General features: G+C 38.9%; 1 protein-coding gene across 3 annotated transcripts in view; it reads left to right on the forward strand.

Moving 5' to 3' along the window:
• Positions 1–16,453, forward strand: part of CHCHD3 (coiled-coil-helix-coiled-coil-helix domain containing 3) — a 278,196-nt gene that overhangs the window by 152,633 nt on the left and 109,110 nt on the right. The window lies entirely within an intron of this gene.

Raw genomic sequence — 16,453 nt, forward strand, 5'->3', positions numbered from 1 at the left:
TAAATCTTTTTAAAATCGGAGTCATAATTTACTTAAATATAATAATATTAAAACTAAAATATTGTTCAGTTTACATATACAACTTTTTCCTTCCCCTCGTTCTACATTTAATGACATTCAATGAATTTTGCTTCTCTGTGGTGGTGATTTGTCAAGAGGAAGCTGTCAGTGATAGGCAGGGAATGGCCTCTCCCCCAGGAGCCCAGAGGAGGGTATCACATGTGGTTCCCGTTATAACCCAAGCAGTGCCTGTTACTGTGGTTCTTACTCAGCCCAGTAATTGTTGGTAGATGGCAAACATAAATGATTATTTAGAATTATTTTTTTCTTAACTCGCATCCAACAAAGAAACTGAGCTCTAAAAAGCCATTTTCATGATAAACTACACAGCTAGATTTTTTAGAAAAAATAATATGTAAATAGCTTTTTAAAATTTAAAACCTGAGAACATAAAGAAAATATTGATGCATACAATGAAACAATTAAATGTTACTAAAATAACAATTATATTCTTATTTTGGGACATAGCAAGCTGGTAAGTCTAAGTCGGATGAGCTATTGGTTGGGTAGGCTTACTGAGCATAAAACAGCTAGTTTCTAAAGCATACAAGAGCATGCTGTCACCATCCTGGAACTCCATAACAGCTTTTGCTTCTCTTTTTCATGGAAACAAACAAACCATAAACAAATAAATAATAAATAAAAGTTTAGAGACCATCCTCTCAGTGACTCATACTCTTAGAATAATAAGTTGAGACAACTTGTTAATCTTCAGTGTATGTGTTTTGCCATTCAGAAAAATAGTTCTGTGTCTAAATTCTCTATTTATCTCTGCCTTTTGGGAAGACTTGTATGTTAGATAAGCATCTTCTTTATATGGCTATTCATTCTCTTCCCCAGAGTATTGGAGGACTAGGTTTTCTAGGTCTTCTGGTTAAGGTATCATATTTTTGTTAGAGCCAGGGTCAGCAAACTTTATCTGCAAAGGGCCAGATAGTAAATATTTTAAGCCTTCAGGCCATACAGTTTCTCTTGCCACCATGTTAACTCTGTCATTGTAGCATGAAAGCATCCATGAACAAATACATAAATGAATGGATGGGGCTATGTTTCAATAAAACTTTATTTCCAAAACAAGTGGTGGGCAAGATTTGGCCCTGGGGCTGCAGTTTACTGACCTCAGTGACAGAACAACAATTCTTGCTCTTTGTATATTCATACATGCAACAGTGCTCTATGGATTATCCATATTATAAATAAAGGGATCGATAAAGGGGTGATGATGATACACATTTCCAATGTGCTACCTGTAGCTCTACCCCTTTCTCTCTCACTTAAGAAAACAACCCAGAAACTCAGGGAATGAGAGCAACTTATCACAGGGATAATCTTGAATCTTCTCTGGTTTGTATAAGAAGTAAATCAGTGACAACCTTAGTAGGATCAGATTACTTGTCATACTCTTCATAGCTATGTGACACATCAGATTGTAGCTGTAAGTCTTTGAGAAGTGCTGGTTTTAAAAGGTTAATTCTTTGGAGTTGACAGTTTGGGTTGCATTTAGAACAGTTTGTTGAAGCTGAAGCAAGACATCTCCACTCATCCAATAGTGTACACAGGAACCACACACATCTGACTGTGAAAAACAACAACAACAAAAAACAAACAAAAAAAACAACTCTCTTTACAAGGTTAGCAAAATAGTAGTATGCTTTGTGCTTAATATTCCTGGGTCCTTCCCTGCCTCTGCCTCCTGCAAGCTAGAATCACTTTAGACTAATCTTGAAAACTTGTGACTGGATTTGGTCAACTTGAAAGTTTGTTTGATAACTTTTTGGGAGAGAATTAGATCAGTTGTCTTAGGGATCATTTGGTCAGAGAAGGGTAAACAATTTATGTGGGATCTTCCAGGAACAGACACAAATATATGGGATTAGAGTGCAAGCAAAGGTGGTGGTGATGGTTCAGCTATTGTAGAACTCTTAACTTGACCTCCTCAGAATCCACTTGGTATGTTAAACAACTTCCATTTCCTCATGAAATATTCTCTGTGATGTCCATGGCTCATCGGTGCTCATCAGTAGTAGACTTTCTGATATTCCTGTGCATTTCTTACCTGATCCATTAAGTTGGATGCTTACCAAAAGTCAGTCATGTTTGTTTGCAAGCCTTATGTTAGGTTTCGTTATTGCATAAATTAATTAAATGTCATGTCATCTTTTGCTATTATGTGAAAAATAAGGTGAATGCTTTGGAAAGACTCATAAATGTGATTCACTGAAAACTTGCTATTGAATTAGGAATGGCTGTGGGTGAGAGAACTGTGGAAAATATTGGGGGTGAAAATTAAAAAGGATCCTGCATGCTGATTGCTCTATGAGGATCTTTGAGCCCTCGCTCACCTTTAACTTTTAAGGAAACCAGTTAAAATTCCTGATAATCCATTATAAAGATTATGGGGAACTCAGCAGAACCATACTCAAGGAAAAGGACTCATTCAGACAGTTGGCAAAGAATTTGTATTTAGATGCTTTATTACAACTTAATGTTTAAATTACATAGGTAACTTTTATATTTCATGTTGTGTTTTAAGCGTATCATTTACTGGTCCTGATATAATTGTTTCCCAAATGTATGCCACACTGTGCCAGAACTTTATATATAAAGTCTCTTATTTAATCCTTACAGAGCCCATTTAAGGAGCATCTGATTATTGTCCTCATGTTGGTGGTGGACAATCTAAGGCTTAGATAGCCTATGTAGTTTTTCCCAAGTCCTAAAGTTAGTAAATGCTAGATTTGAGACTCAGTGGTTTTGTCTCCCTAACTATACCATCGTCCATCCAGCAGCCAACTCAAGATTTTTCAGATCTTTTTGAATGCAGCAATAGGTTGGATCTTAACCTGTTATCATTTGCTAAGCTACTCCTTATTAGAATCAAAACTGGAAGTTGTCACAGAGTGAATTAGCTATAGTGAGTGCAGGAAATATAGACAAAGCTTTACTTAAATTTTAACTATGTTATCCTTAGGTCTTTTCTTCATTCTGGTCCTCTTTTCTCATTTGTTGGCTCACATATCTACTTGAAATGAGTGTATTGTTTTTAACTGCTTGAAAATGCTTTTACATATATGGTTTAATTTGATTTTTAGAAGAAATAGGGCAGGTGTCACTAGCTTCATTTCTTAGATGAAGAAACCAAGGTTCACAGAATTTAAGTAAACTGAGTGGGGTTTAGAGTTTGAATAACACAGAAAAGATCCACATTGCAGTTGAAGAGCTGGATAAAAATATATTTAGCCATATAACACAGATATTTAGTAAAAAGAGGAGAAGGTTGAGGGGATTACCTTCTGCTAGTATATGTAGAAGTATGATATAGAGGATTACGACTGGCTCTTTTCTAGCTACATCTGAGTATGGGATTAATTTTTTTAAGGATTCAATTTCAGCAGGAGAGATTTAGTTTAAAGACAGGAGCTAGTTCTGGTAGAAGGAAAGTCTATTGGTTAATCTTCTCTGTGGGATTGTATAGAACACTTTTAGATTCTGTCCAGATTCAGAATAATAAACTAGCCAACCAAGTACAGAGTTCTCCAGTTATATATATTGATTTTATTCTTTTTTTCTTAACAGCAGCAGAATCATAAACTTGGATGCAGCCTGTGCCGTTTGAATGCACTCAAAATAAATTATATACTTAGACTTTATTGCAAATAATTTCCTACCATGTTCATTTCATTCTAGGGAAAATAATGGTGATATGAAATAATGTATTTAGGGAAAAAGAGGCTGCTCAACAAAGTTTCACTTTTATCAGTTAATATCTTTTGCCACTGAGTGATTTAGTCTTTTTTTTCTTTTCTTTTTTTCTCTTCTCTTCTCTTCTCTTCTCTTCTCTTCTCTTCTCTTCTCTTCTCTTCTCTTCTCTTCTCTTCTCTTCTCTTCTCTTCTCTTCTCTTCTCTCTCTTCTCTTCTCTTCTCTTCTCTTCTCTTCTCTTCTCTTCTCTTCTCTTCTCTTCTCTTCTCTTCTCTTCTTTCTCCTTTTCTTTCTTGTTTATTTGAAAGAAAGACCACAAGCCAGGGGGAGGAGCAGAGCAAGAGGAAGAAGCAGACTCCCTGCTAAACAAGAAGCTCAGTGTGGGGCTCCATCCCAGGACCCTGGGATCATGACCTGAGCTGAAGGCAGCGGCTTAACCAACTGAGCAACCCAGGTGCCCCTAGTTGTTATTTCTCATTCTCTGAAAGAGCACTTGAATGGTAGACTCAGATAGCAATAAACTGGTTAGGATGAAGAATGGAAGAAGAAAGTAGATTTAAAAATTAGAAGTATATGAAATTAAGGGATGAGAAGTATTTAACTAGATCATTGGGAAATAATTAGAAAAAATAGATAATCAGTAGATAGGAGACCTTTTGAAATCTAGTTTTAGGAGGGAGCTCAGGAATTCACTGGCCTGTCCTCTGTTATGTGTTAATTCTATAGCGTGAGATTCCAGAACAACATTGCTAATTTTGATTACCAGAGAAAAACATTTTGCTTTCTGTGAAAGATGATTATTTTTATATCTCACACAGCATCACAATTTTACATGTGCCAGTGATACTGTGTCTTAATACCCTTTGTTCCCGATGATCACAAAGTTAAAAATTAGAGAAGTAATGAAAAGAACGATGAGGCATTAATGTGAGCAAAGATGAAGAGCACTAAGAACGTATTTGCTAAATCAGGAATAGGGAATTTTTTTTCTCTTAATTTTTTTTCTACTAATTATCTGGAGAGAGAGAGAGAAAAAAAAAAAAGAATCCAGCCATAAGAGGTAAGGCGCTTGGGGGTGAGACTAATGCTTCTGGCTTTTTAAAGTCAGAAGTATGACATACTCTACTTGACCTCTTTTGAACTTGAAAACAACAAACAAATGCATTGCATACATTTTTGCCCACTAGCAGGAACAAAAATGAGGAAGAGGAAATGAGCAAAGAAGAAGAGAGACAAGAAGAGAAAGAAATTCTTGATAAGTAGAAAGATGAATAATAGCAAAGAGGCCAAAAGAAAACACTACAAGGGAACAACAGAAGTTGTTTCCATCAGCTCGCAACATGCCAGTTCCAGCACTTTCTGAGGCTTTGTTCCTCATGCTTTTTGCCCACTAAGTGTGGCTTGATCAGAGTAAAGCTTTGTCAGAATTGTCCCTTTCCTGACCCCATGTCTTCTAAAAGCTCGATCACTCCACCTCTGAAGTCACTCTCGGTTACCCCTGCTTTGGTTCCTTGCTGCTCCCTCCCGGTGGATGCCCTCCAAGCTTGTGGTATCTATAGGACTTTAGAGTGTACTTGTTGAGTTTATCATCCTCTTTTCTATTTTTAGCTTCATTAGTAAACTTTTCCTCTCACTGTTTCTAAATGATGTAGTTAAGTGATCTGATTATACACTTAGGATCCCATTTCCCCTCACACATACACACTCACACACATCTCTATCAGATAGGTTGTGCTGATGTACCATAGCTACACCCCTCTCCTCTACTGTCAGGCTCAGTGCTTGAGAAGGTTTGAAGGCTATTGTCTGGAAAAGGAAATTAACTTTATATTTTGTTGAAAATTGAGGCTATATCTATCACAACAAATAGATTATAATTTTTAAGTTTAACCTCTTTTTTTAACCTGTTCTGTGGAGAAATCTGTTTCCTGTTGATTACACACAAAATGGTATTAATTTTGGGAACACGTTGGATGAACACAGTTGTATGGCTCATGTAGATGGTCGAGATTATAATATCATTTCTGCATGTTCAAGAAAGCAGATATGCAGAACCCCTTTCTTTGGTTGGATTCTATATCCTAAATTAATCACAAGTTAGAGAGCTTTTGGGTATTTATAGCCCTGCTTTTCATCCAGATCTTATTCTAAATACATTGTTCACTAACACCCATTTGGCTTGGCTTGCTGCTCATCAGTGTGATCTTACTTTGTAGTTGCTTCCAAGGGGGTCACAGTGATGTCACATTGTTCTCAATACTCTCTCAGGCTCTCCCCTTCCCTGTGCTACTGGCCTCAGCCCATGGGGCATCCCTCTGCCATTGATTTCTTTACACCTGTTCAGCCTGGGCATAATGTGGCAAGAAAGCATCGTGTCATAGACCTCACTTGTTCAAAATTTTGTGTATTTGGGTTTTCTTGGCATAGACAATGTAGAGGAAGCTGTTTGGGTCCTCACATGTGTTGCCAGTCCTTGAATTCTACCCTTGGGTTTCATGCATTCTGAGCCTGGAGTACCCTTTCTCTTGTCTGGTGGATGAGTAACTGCTCAACCTCTAGGACCCATCTCAATGTTGCCATTATTGGTGAAGCCTTTTCTGACTCCATTGGTTTAATTTCCCCCTTCTCTGATTTCCATGCCACTACCTTTATCATCATTTATACTGTGGTTTTTAAAAATCATCTGTCTCTCTTTAGATTTCTAGATACTTGAAGCAGGGTTTTGTCATCCTTGATATGCCTACTACAGTTACCAGGGGTTATTGAACTTGAGGAGTCGCCAAATCTCTGGTCTAGTCCAAGTAGAGGAAATGTAGGGCTCATTTCCTTCACTCTGGATGAAATCTCTACATACTTATTCTCAGGCCTCTTTTGGCTTATGCCTTTAACATACCTGGTGTCTTGATTTATTGACGTTTTGGAATTTTCATCACATGCTATAGTGTTGTTTGCTGTGACTTGCGAATTGTTGCTGTACTTGTGTGCTCTTCAGGAGAACCTGGTTTTATTGCTGTGGTACTACGTTGTGTTTAACAAACATGTAGTAAAGATTTTTGCAAATACTAATCTATTTAACTTCACAGTTACCTTATGAGGGAAGTATTATTAATAGTCCTACTTTATAGATGAGAAAACTAATGCACAGGTTAGAAAAACTTGCCTTATATCACATAGCTAGTAGGTGGAGGAATTAAAATTCCCATCCAGGAGTTCTGGCTGTGGATTATATATAATTAACCCCTGTAGTTTATGCCAACGTTATTGGTGATACTTTGTTTTTAACCACTAGCATAGTTAATCTACCTTTTTAACAAAGAGAAGGGAGCATGTCTCAGCTCAGAATCTTGGGTTGGGCAATAATTTCTAACCAGAAATTGTTTTCAATGTATTTTCCCTATTATCTTCTATTTATGACAGCTGAATCTGGTTTTCTAATTATGGTAGTTATATAAAGTTTTCCCTTAGAATTATTCAGCTTTTAAAAGTGAGCTAGTTTAAAGAAAAATACCAAGTCAATAGCAGTAGGTCTTAAATGATGGTAAATTAATATCACAAAAATCCTAAGGGTGGTGCATGAAATACTGATTGATAGATTATTGTGATTAGTTGCATATGGGGGATGAAGATGATTTATGGATAGGACACATTTCTAGTTTTGCTGATATATTTTACTATTATTCTTTTGTTAAAGAAGCAGCTGAAGATAAGAATGCTAGTAGTAACTGAGGAGAAAAGAGGGAATGAAAAAGACAGAGGAAGACTAATGTTCAATTATTAGTTTACTCATATTACATGTATATTCAATTCTTTTGTCAGATTGGGTTTATAGGTAAAAACTGATTCATGCAGAAAATATTCTGCATACAGTTTTAAACGTGTAACCTGCTGGGGAAAGTGTTTGGAAAAGAAGGATATGGAGAGCCAAGAATCAGCCCTATGAGGTCAGTCCAAAGGCACTAATTCAGTGGGTAGGAGAACAAGGGGTTTGTTTGGAGGTGCAAGCTGACTGATTCAACATAAGTTTTGTACCCAATAGTACACATGACTTTTATTTTCCCATAGAACTTTTTATGCACTGCTACAATGAATTTTTGGTTTTTTACAGGACTTTGATGGCAAGAAGGAAAATGAAAATAATTTGAGCTGTCCACACCGATGGGTTCTTTGAGCCTTTTAATGGATCTCTTGTCAGTGTCTGCTGTGACCCATTTGCATTGTCATGGGTGCCGGTCACACACTGAAACAGCCCCTGTCCTTTCTACCCATGTCATCTGAAAGTAGTCGCAGCTGTGTCTGCCTAAAGGTGACATTAACAGGTACTTCACTGATGCACTGAGTCACCCCTCGTTTTGTTTGGATAGGGGTGACAAGTCATTTTCTGATCACTTCCTGGGCTAGGACCTCTTCCCATATTACCCCTGTCAGTCTCTAATTCCCAGAGTGTGGGCTGCTTTCTTTCTACCCATTTCTACTTAGAAGTGTTCATTTAGGGAGCAGGCATGCTCCTGAGATTGCTAGATCACTGTTTGTGTTGGTGGAACTCCATCTCCTCCAGCTTTTCTGTCCACTCTCCACACCCTTTTACTCTTGATTGTTGAAAGTCTGGCATAGTCTATGCTGCTTTGGGGTTTAATCTGTAATTGTATCTCCTGCCCCTTAGTTATTCTCCTTTATTCCTCTTAATTTTCTATATTTTTTTCTACTGCTTTTTCTTTCACCCAAAGTTTGAGTAACAGCCAGGATAGTTCTCTGGCAAACTGTCAGCCAATTCCAGTTGATTGGTACTGCCTGCCTAGAGCACTGTGTTGAGGGGGTTCTGCAGCCCCCTCCATACTTAGTGAGTAAAGAGTACTGATGGCTGAGCAATGTCTGCTGTGGGCATGGGAGAGAGAGGTGGTGACATGCTTGCTTCTGTCTGCCATTCTGGAGAGGTGTCTTGGAAGCACATAATTACTAGCTCTTCGCTGATCAGATGCATTACTGTGCTCAGTGTGATAGAGGGGGTCAGGTTGGATCAGAAGGAAATGGAAATAGTAAGCTGCCTGCTTAGGCCAGTCTCTTGGAACAAGAGAGATGGAGAAAATGACATGTAGAAAAATGCACAGTATTAAATTGGGAGAGAGACCCACAAAGGGGAATTTCAGAAATACACCTAAAAAAACCCTCACCTTTCTTTCTCAGAAATACACTCCTTGAAATCCCAGTAGTTATTAAGAATAAGAAAGTTGAGGAGTACAGAGTATGCATTTAGCTAAGCCATTCTGTGTCTGTCAGGAACCTGAACAGTGTGGGTAAGTGTATAAGGAAAGCTACTCCTTCATCCCCCAAACCTGTATGAAGCTTCTCTTAGGTACCTGCTAGGCTCTGTTCATACAGTGATCAAAAGACATACTTCCCTGCCCTAGGAGTTCACAATCTAAAAATTTTGCTTTCATTTTTATAGTTATTTGCATGCTTGTGTTATTTCTCTATGCAAGTTTTTCAGAGGAAAGACTGTATCTGATTATTTGTCATTCTTGTTCCAGCCCCAGGTGCTTAATTTTATGTCAGCTTGGGGCACCTGGGTGGCTCAGTGGTTGCGTGTCTGCCTTTGGCTCATGATGTGATCCTCGGGTCCTGAGATCAAGTCCCACATCAGTTTCCCCACAGGAAGGCTGCTTTTCCCTCTGCTTATGTCTCTGCCTCTGTGTCTCTCATGAATAACTAAAATCTTAAATTTTTTTTTTTTTAATGTGTCAGCTTGACTAGTCTAAAGGATACCCAGCTAACTAACTGGTAAAGCATTACTTCTGAGTGTGTCTGTGAGGGTGTTTCTGGAAGAGATGAACATAATTGGTTCAGTATGCCAAGTAGAGAGATCTGCCCTCACTGATGTGGGCAGGCATCATCTAATATGTTGGAGTGAATGGAACAAAAAAAAAAGCAAAGGAAGGATGATTCTCTCTCTTCTTCCCCTGAGATATCCATTTTCCTGCCCATAAATATTGTAGCTTTTGGTTCTTGGACCTTTGGACCTCAGGACTTAGACTAGTGACACCACCCTGGTTCTTATACCACCTTGTTCTCATACCTTTGGCCTCAGACTGGTATGCCTTTAGCTCCTTTGGTTCTTAGGCTTTCTGATTCAGACTGAATATCCAACCAGCTTTCCTGGTTCTCCAGTTTGCAGACAGCAGATTGTGGGACTTCTTGGCTTCCATACAGTGTAAGCCAATTCCTATAATAAGTCTCCTCTTATATATATCTCTCCATGTATCCTCTAGGTTCTGTTTCTCTGGAGAGATCTGACTAGTACACCCCTAAGCAACAACACTTCTGTACAATGCCTCATCCATAGTTGTTTTTTCATAACTATTGCTGAATGAATTGGTGCTGCAGGCTCCAAGTACCACGGGAGTTCATTAAAGGGAATGGTCAGTAGAGCCTGAGCATGGCTTTGTAGAGAAGGTGATAAAGGTACTTGTGTAATAATGAAACAGTTGTAGATAAAAAACATCTCAACCATTTATTGGCCATGTGACTTGGCCATATCTTCTCACTTCTGCGATCCTCAGTGTGCTCTACTGTAAAATTGTGGTGATAATTTTTTCAGGGTTTATTTTACTATTCTTGTGTTATGCAGTACTCTAGGCAGAGCTTGGAGAATTTAATTTAGTCCTAGCATTGTTTTGAGAATTAAATGATGTAATATGAAGGAACTTTGTAAACTCCTAAGTGCTATACAACTATTAGTTTTTGTTAATCTTGGTTATTAAAAGAGGCTTTCTCTAGACTCGAGTTCAGTGATCTATCCTTTTGATTTGTCTTCTGTTTTGTTGAATTATCCGCGGAAACCTAAAGGAGCCAGCATGCCCTGGACCCACCTCACAGGGCAAAGGCTTATTTATGCTTCGGATCTACTTATTGGAGCATCTTAACCATTTATTGAAATTCATTGGTAGAGGGTTTAGTATTTTAACTTTTTTACTATACCTTAGAAAGCAAAGCCCTGAGATATTAAAGGATACTTTTAAGATCGGAAATCTAGTTAAATTACAAGAATGGAATACAAGTTTCCTTGACTCACCTCGATAAAGGTGAGTCAGCCTCAATAAAGGCTTAAAATTTAGTGTTAGACTGTAGCAAATTTGGTGAACTTCTTGATGGAAAGAGATTGGTACTTTTGTTGAGCTGGACATGGAGAAAGCTCCTGGTCATATTTTTCCTTGTGATGGCAGCATAATTCTCTTCAACAACAGATTTTCAACCTATGACTGGCACTGGTGTTTAAAGAAAATAACACCTAATATGTCGTGATGACATGTCCCAATTTTCGTCCTCTTTCATTAATTATATTTTTCCTAAGTAATTTTATTTTAGAATGGTGTGTTTGACATCAAATCCGTCATTGACCTATGTCCACATCACATGGTTTCAAGTGGTTATTTCTATATGGAGATTTTCCATAGCATGGCTCTAACGATATGCACTGTGTTAATCCTTGCATGTCCCTCCTGTGTTTCGGAGAATGGTTTGTTCTTTCTGTTGTGTCCTCTCACTGGAATTTATATATTTACTTTAGATGGTATTTAGAAAGTGCTGGTGGAAACATAACTGCCATTCAGCACATGTAGTCCTCTATTATCTCGCACCTGGATCCTTTCAACAGCTCCCTTAATGGTTTCCCCACTGGCAAGCTCCCCTCTTTCTAATCCATCCTATACACTAAGATTAATCTTCCTAAAATACTGTTTTCATCACACTCAAAAACCTTTAGAGGCCCCCCATGGCCTACAGGATGAAGTCTGGACCTCTTGGCCAGACAATTCTGTCTTCCTGCAGTCTAGTTCCCACTTACTTTCTGATCCTCCTACTGTAATTCCCTCTTCACCTGCTGTACATGCCCAGGCCTCCTGTCTTCTCTCCTCTGTACCTTTGATTACTGTCCCCTTTCTTGCAGTGGCCTTTGACTCCATCTCTGCCCATCTAAATTCTACTCATTGAGCTTTCAAGTTTAGTCCAGCTGATTGACTCTTTTATTTTCTTTGCAGTATTCATTGCCCTTATCATATATTATCATTTCTTATGGTTGTTTGTTTATACAATCCACAAGCTGCCCTTCACCCCAGTTTTTAAATTCTTGAACATAGTGCTCACAGACAGGAATGGGTTGTTGCTGGTTTTATGGCTCTATGCAAATCAGAGCTTTAGGGTTGTGGTTTATGGTCATTGAGATGCATTTGGCTATTGTATTCTATCATGTCTAGTCCAGTGCTGGAGGATCTCCATGCAATAGGTTTCATTGAGTGCTTCTGGAATAAATAACTAGATATGTTGAGTTTGTTGTTCAGATAGGTCAGTTATTTTAGCATTTAACAGGTTTCACAGGTGTATAGGGTTTGGCACAGGAAGAGACATTTTCAGAGTGCCCCAGAGTCATTTATGGGCTGTCGTGAGTTGTGTAGTCTGCTTAGATCATGGTCATATGCTTAGTTAGAGCTGAGTAAGATGGTGGCCAGGTTTTTCTACCAACCCATTTGAAAAAGTTCTCCAAAGTGTTCCAGGAACTATTTGGAGGATGCATAAATTAACAGCTTTATGCTACATCTCAGCTCTTGAGGATACAAGCTACCTCAGGAGACAGAAAGCTCTAGTAGGACAAAATAGAGCTTGTTGCAAAGATCAGTTAAACAGTCTTTTTTACAGATATTCAGCCAGTTGTCAGCTCTTCCTTGATCATGTCATCATTACTGCTTGTATGCATCTGACACCAGACAAGAAGAATAAAGGAAGAAGATAGGGGGACTTGGAAGGGGATTCCTTCAGTGCTTAAACCAGGCTTGTCACCCTGCAGGGGCACAGTATCTGGTTTTAATAATCTTCTATGTCATTTGCACTTTATTATTAGTAAAATATAAATCCACATCTCAGAACTTTTTGTAAAATTTTTGAGAAGATTATGAAATGTCACTTTTGCTCTCCTTTGGAGAAAGTAGGGGTGGGAGTGTTAACTTGCTAAATGTCATTACACTGCTTGTTTTCAGCTTCAGATTAATAGCAGGTGGTAGCCATTTTTCAGAGCAAACAGGCTGCCTTTTTAGTTCAGTTAAAAAAAAAAGCAGTAATTGTTTACTGGAGCTTGGAATATTCTGTGCTAGGTGACAAATGGTGAGGATCACAAAACATTCAACATTTAAAAAAATAGAATAGCTGGCTAATATTGTAAAATTTTAAAGAACCAAGCCAGAGCTTTCAGCATAGTATTTTTCTTGCCATACTAAATGACTTATGCATGTTGGTATTTATGCTTACTATATAGATTTGTTACTTTCAGTGACTTTATTTTCACATAGCTCTTTTGGTTTGTGGTCTGTGATATCTTTGTCCACTTCTGCAGTGCTCACCCCAGGTCGTAAACACCACTTAAAAGTTCTTAGATGATCACCCTGCGCAAACGCATGCTTTTTAATGTGCACGTGCGTTGTTGGGGGCGGTGGGAAGCAGTGATGTCATGTTTGGAATTGCAAGAATTTTTATTTTTGGATTCTTTTTTCTTATTCACAGGAAGCGTTTTTTTTTTTTTTTTTTTGAGTTATTGTTTAATATCTCAACTTTAAAATGTGAGTCAAGATAACCTGTATTCTATTCTTAACCCATGACTAACTAGCTTTATGATCTTATGTGAGTAGAGCTCTCCCAGAATTACATCTTTTTAACATCTGAAGACCTTGGTTTCTAAGGCACATTCCTGCTTCTGATGTATATGATCCTTCTTCTTTTAGTCAGCTGTAAATATGAAATCAAATGGCATTCACAGTCTGTCATTAAGATCATATTTTTTACTTGCATTATTATATTTGCATTTGGTTTAGAGGCTTGAGGGTGGGGGTCACTTTCCTTGGGGCTGGAATCTGATCACTTAGCTGCTCAGTCTGGACAGTTGCTAGGAGCTTTCTGGCATCTGATCAAATGATGGATAAATGAAAATCACACTCACAGGAGGATGGTTTTTAAGCCAGAAAGATAACATATAATAAGATAGCCATAACTATAAGGCAGGCAGGATATCATGTCAAATAGTTAATAATATTCTGACTTCCCAGCAGGCAAAACCAAGTCAAAATCATGAGGTTGCTTTTCATTCTTGGGTCCAAACCTAGGGAAGTGCCTGCCTGGCGAGCTGTAATGGAGTCAGAAATTCTGTTTTCAGGAGACAGCTCTTTGAGCTGTAGATTTCAGGCAAGTCTCTTGTCTGCAGCTGTTTCCTTAACTGTTAAAAAAACAAAACAAAACAAAACAAAAGTCAGGGCATGTGGATGGCTTAGTTGGTTAAGCATCTGACTCCTGATTTTGGCTCAGGTTACGAACTTAGTGTTGTGAATTCAAGCCCAGCACTGGTAGGGCTCCCTGCTCAGCGGGAAGTCTGCTTGAGATTTCCCTTCTGCCCCTCCTCCTACTCTCACACACTCTCTCTTTCTCTCAAAATCAAAGACATAAACCTTAAAACAAACAAAAAGTAGGTGTAAAACTGTACTCCTTTCTTTACATTGCCGTGGAGTGAGGTTTTCTCCTTCTTTTTTTTTTTTTTAAAGATTTATTTATTTATTTATGATAGACATAGAGAGGCAGAGACACAGGAGGAGGGAGAAGCAGGCTCCATGCCAGGAGCCCGACATGGGACTCGATCCCGGGACTCCAGGATCGCGCCCTGGGCCAAAGGCAGGCGCTAAACTGCTGAGCCACCCAGGGATCCCCTGGAGTGAGGTTTTCTAAAGTGCTTATGAAGTTTTAGGTCCTTAAAAGTGATCAAGGATGTTAAGAATTGTAAGTTGGTGTTTGGGTTATGTCCATTCCTGAGTTCCCTGCTCAGCAAACCTTTGATGGAAGGCACTCCCCAGTGTGCCAAGGGATTCTGGGATTTGAGAATCTAGAACTCTGTGCTTCATTATGGTCCTTCCACAGGACTGTACTAATAGGGATGAGGACAGAGCTAACTTTGAGCTAGCCACGCTCAGGGAATGAGAAGAGGTCAGGTCTGGTTCAGTGTGGCCCCCCTAGGAGCAGATAACCGCTGCCTTCTCATTCCTTTTCAACCAGTTTGATCTAGGAGTAGAAGTGGCTTGTTTACATTTTATCTGGTGTGCTCTGTTACTTTCCACTTGGATGATTCCTGGCTTGGGTGCATTCTCTTCTTTTCATTCCTCTTCTCTAAGACTTCTTTCCATTTTTTCTTTTTTCAAGCTTGAGTTTATCATTCATTGTTCTCATGATCTCATGCCTCATTTAGCCCATCAGGGAAGCTAGAGACTTTGTACAGAGGCTAAAGATTTTTAAAAATCCCTTCATTATCAGGTTTGGGGAAAAATGGGATGTCATAAAGGGCCAGGTACAGTTCTTCATACTTTTCATTACCAATGGCCATTGCTGAGGAATGTTTTAAAAATAATTTTTATCCTTCTAATACTTTTCCAATTCCAGTTTTTATTAGAATATAGTGGAGTCACATCTTACTTAAGGATCTCGTTCTAAAATCAGCATGTGTGGGGCACTGGGTGGCTCAGTCAGTTATGTGTCTGCCTTGTGCTCAGGTCGTGATCCCGGGGTCCTGGAATCAGTACCCCCTGAGCTCCCTGCTCTGCAAGAAGCCTGCTTCTCCCTCTCCTTCTGCCTGCGGCTACCCCTGCCTGTGTTCTCTCTCTCTGTCAAATAAATAAATAAAATATTTTTTTTAAAAGTAAATAAAATCAGCATGTGAATTTTGTCAATTACATCTCAGTAAAAGAGGAAAAAAAAACAAACAATACCTATATATGAAGCAAAGATTTCTTTTCACATTTATTCTTAAGAGTCCAGCTGTGCTATTTTTCTTCTGTTATTGGGTCATGGGGCTTCTTTAGTTGAGCACTAGATGAAATGTTGACTTTTATTTAAGGATTTGTGTATGAAAACTATATTATCTTGAACCACCAGAATTCCATTCACTGGGCAGGAAATGAGAGAGGCTGAGAATGCAGTGGTCCTGGGCTTCCCAATGGAGTGGGTAGAAACCTGTGCTCCATTCAAATTCTTCTCTTTCTCCCCTTCAGTGAGTAATTGGATTTGCATAAACTGAACGTGCATGTGATGTAATTACACCATACCATCCTCCTCAAAGCACTATAAAGGAAATAAAGATGCCCTGTTATTTTCTGGACTTAGTCTTTTTTTGGTAGAAAACCAGAGCTAGTGTGATTTGGTTAGCACCAATGAATTGAACTTATTTTAGAAAGTGGCCCATATTGGGGCACCTGGGTGGCTCCGTGGTTGAGCATCTGCCTTTGGCTCAGGTTGTGATCCCAGGGTCCCAGGATTGAGTCCCTCGGGAGCCTGCTTCTCCCTCTGCCTGTGTCTCTGCCTCTCTGTGTCTCTTATGGATAAATAAATAAATAAAATCTTTTTTAAAAAAATAAAATGGGCTGTTTTATCATCAGTCTTACCTATTTGAATCTGACAGGTAGGGTTAGGTTCGAGAAGCAGTGCTGTGAATATTGCTGAGGCAGAGAACCCTGCCACTCCTCTAGTAGCCGCAGACCTACCACCGATGCCAAGTCAGGCAGGGAGGGTACGTCGCTGCTGCCATGCAGCGTCTGCCCCTGGCAACCAGGTGTCACAGACACAGAGTTGTTTCCAAATGTTGTTTAATATGTGCTCATAGCATCCTAGCAATTTGGCAGC

Source organism: Canis lupus, chromosome 14 (genome assembly GCF_011100685.1).
Source record: "Canis lupus familiaris isolate Mischka breed German Shepherd chromosome 14, alternate assembly UU_Cfam_GSD_1.0, whole genome shotgun sequence".
NCBI lineage: Eukaryota > Metazoa > Chordata > Mammalia > Carnivora > Canidae > Canis > Canis lupus.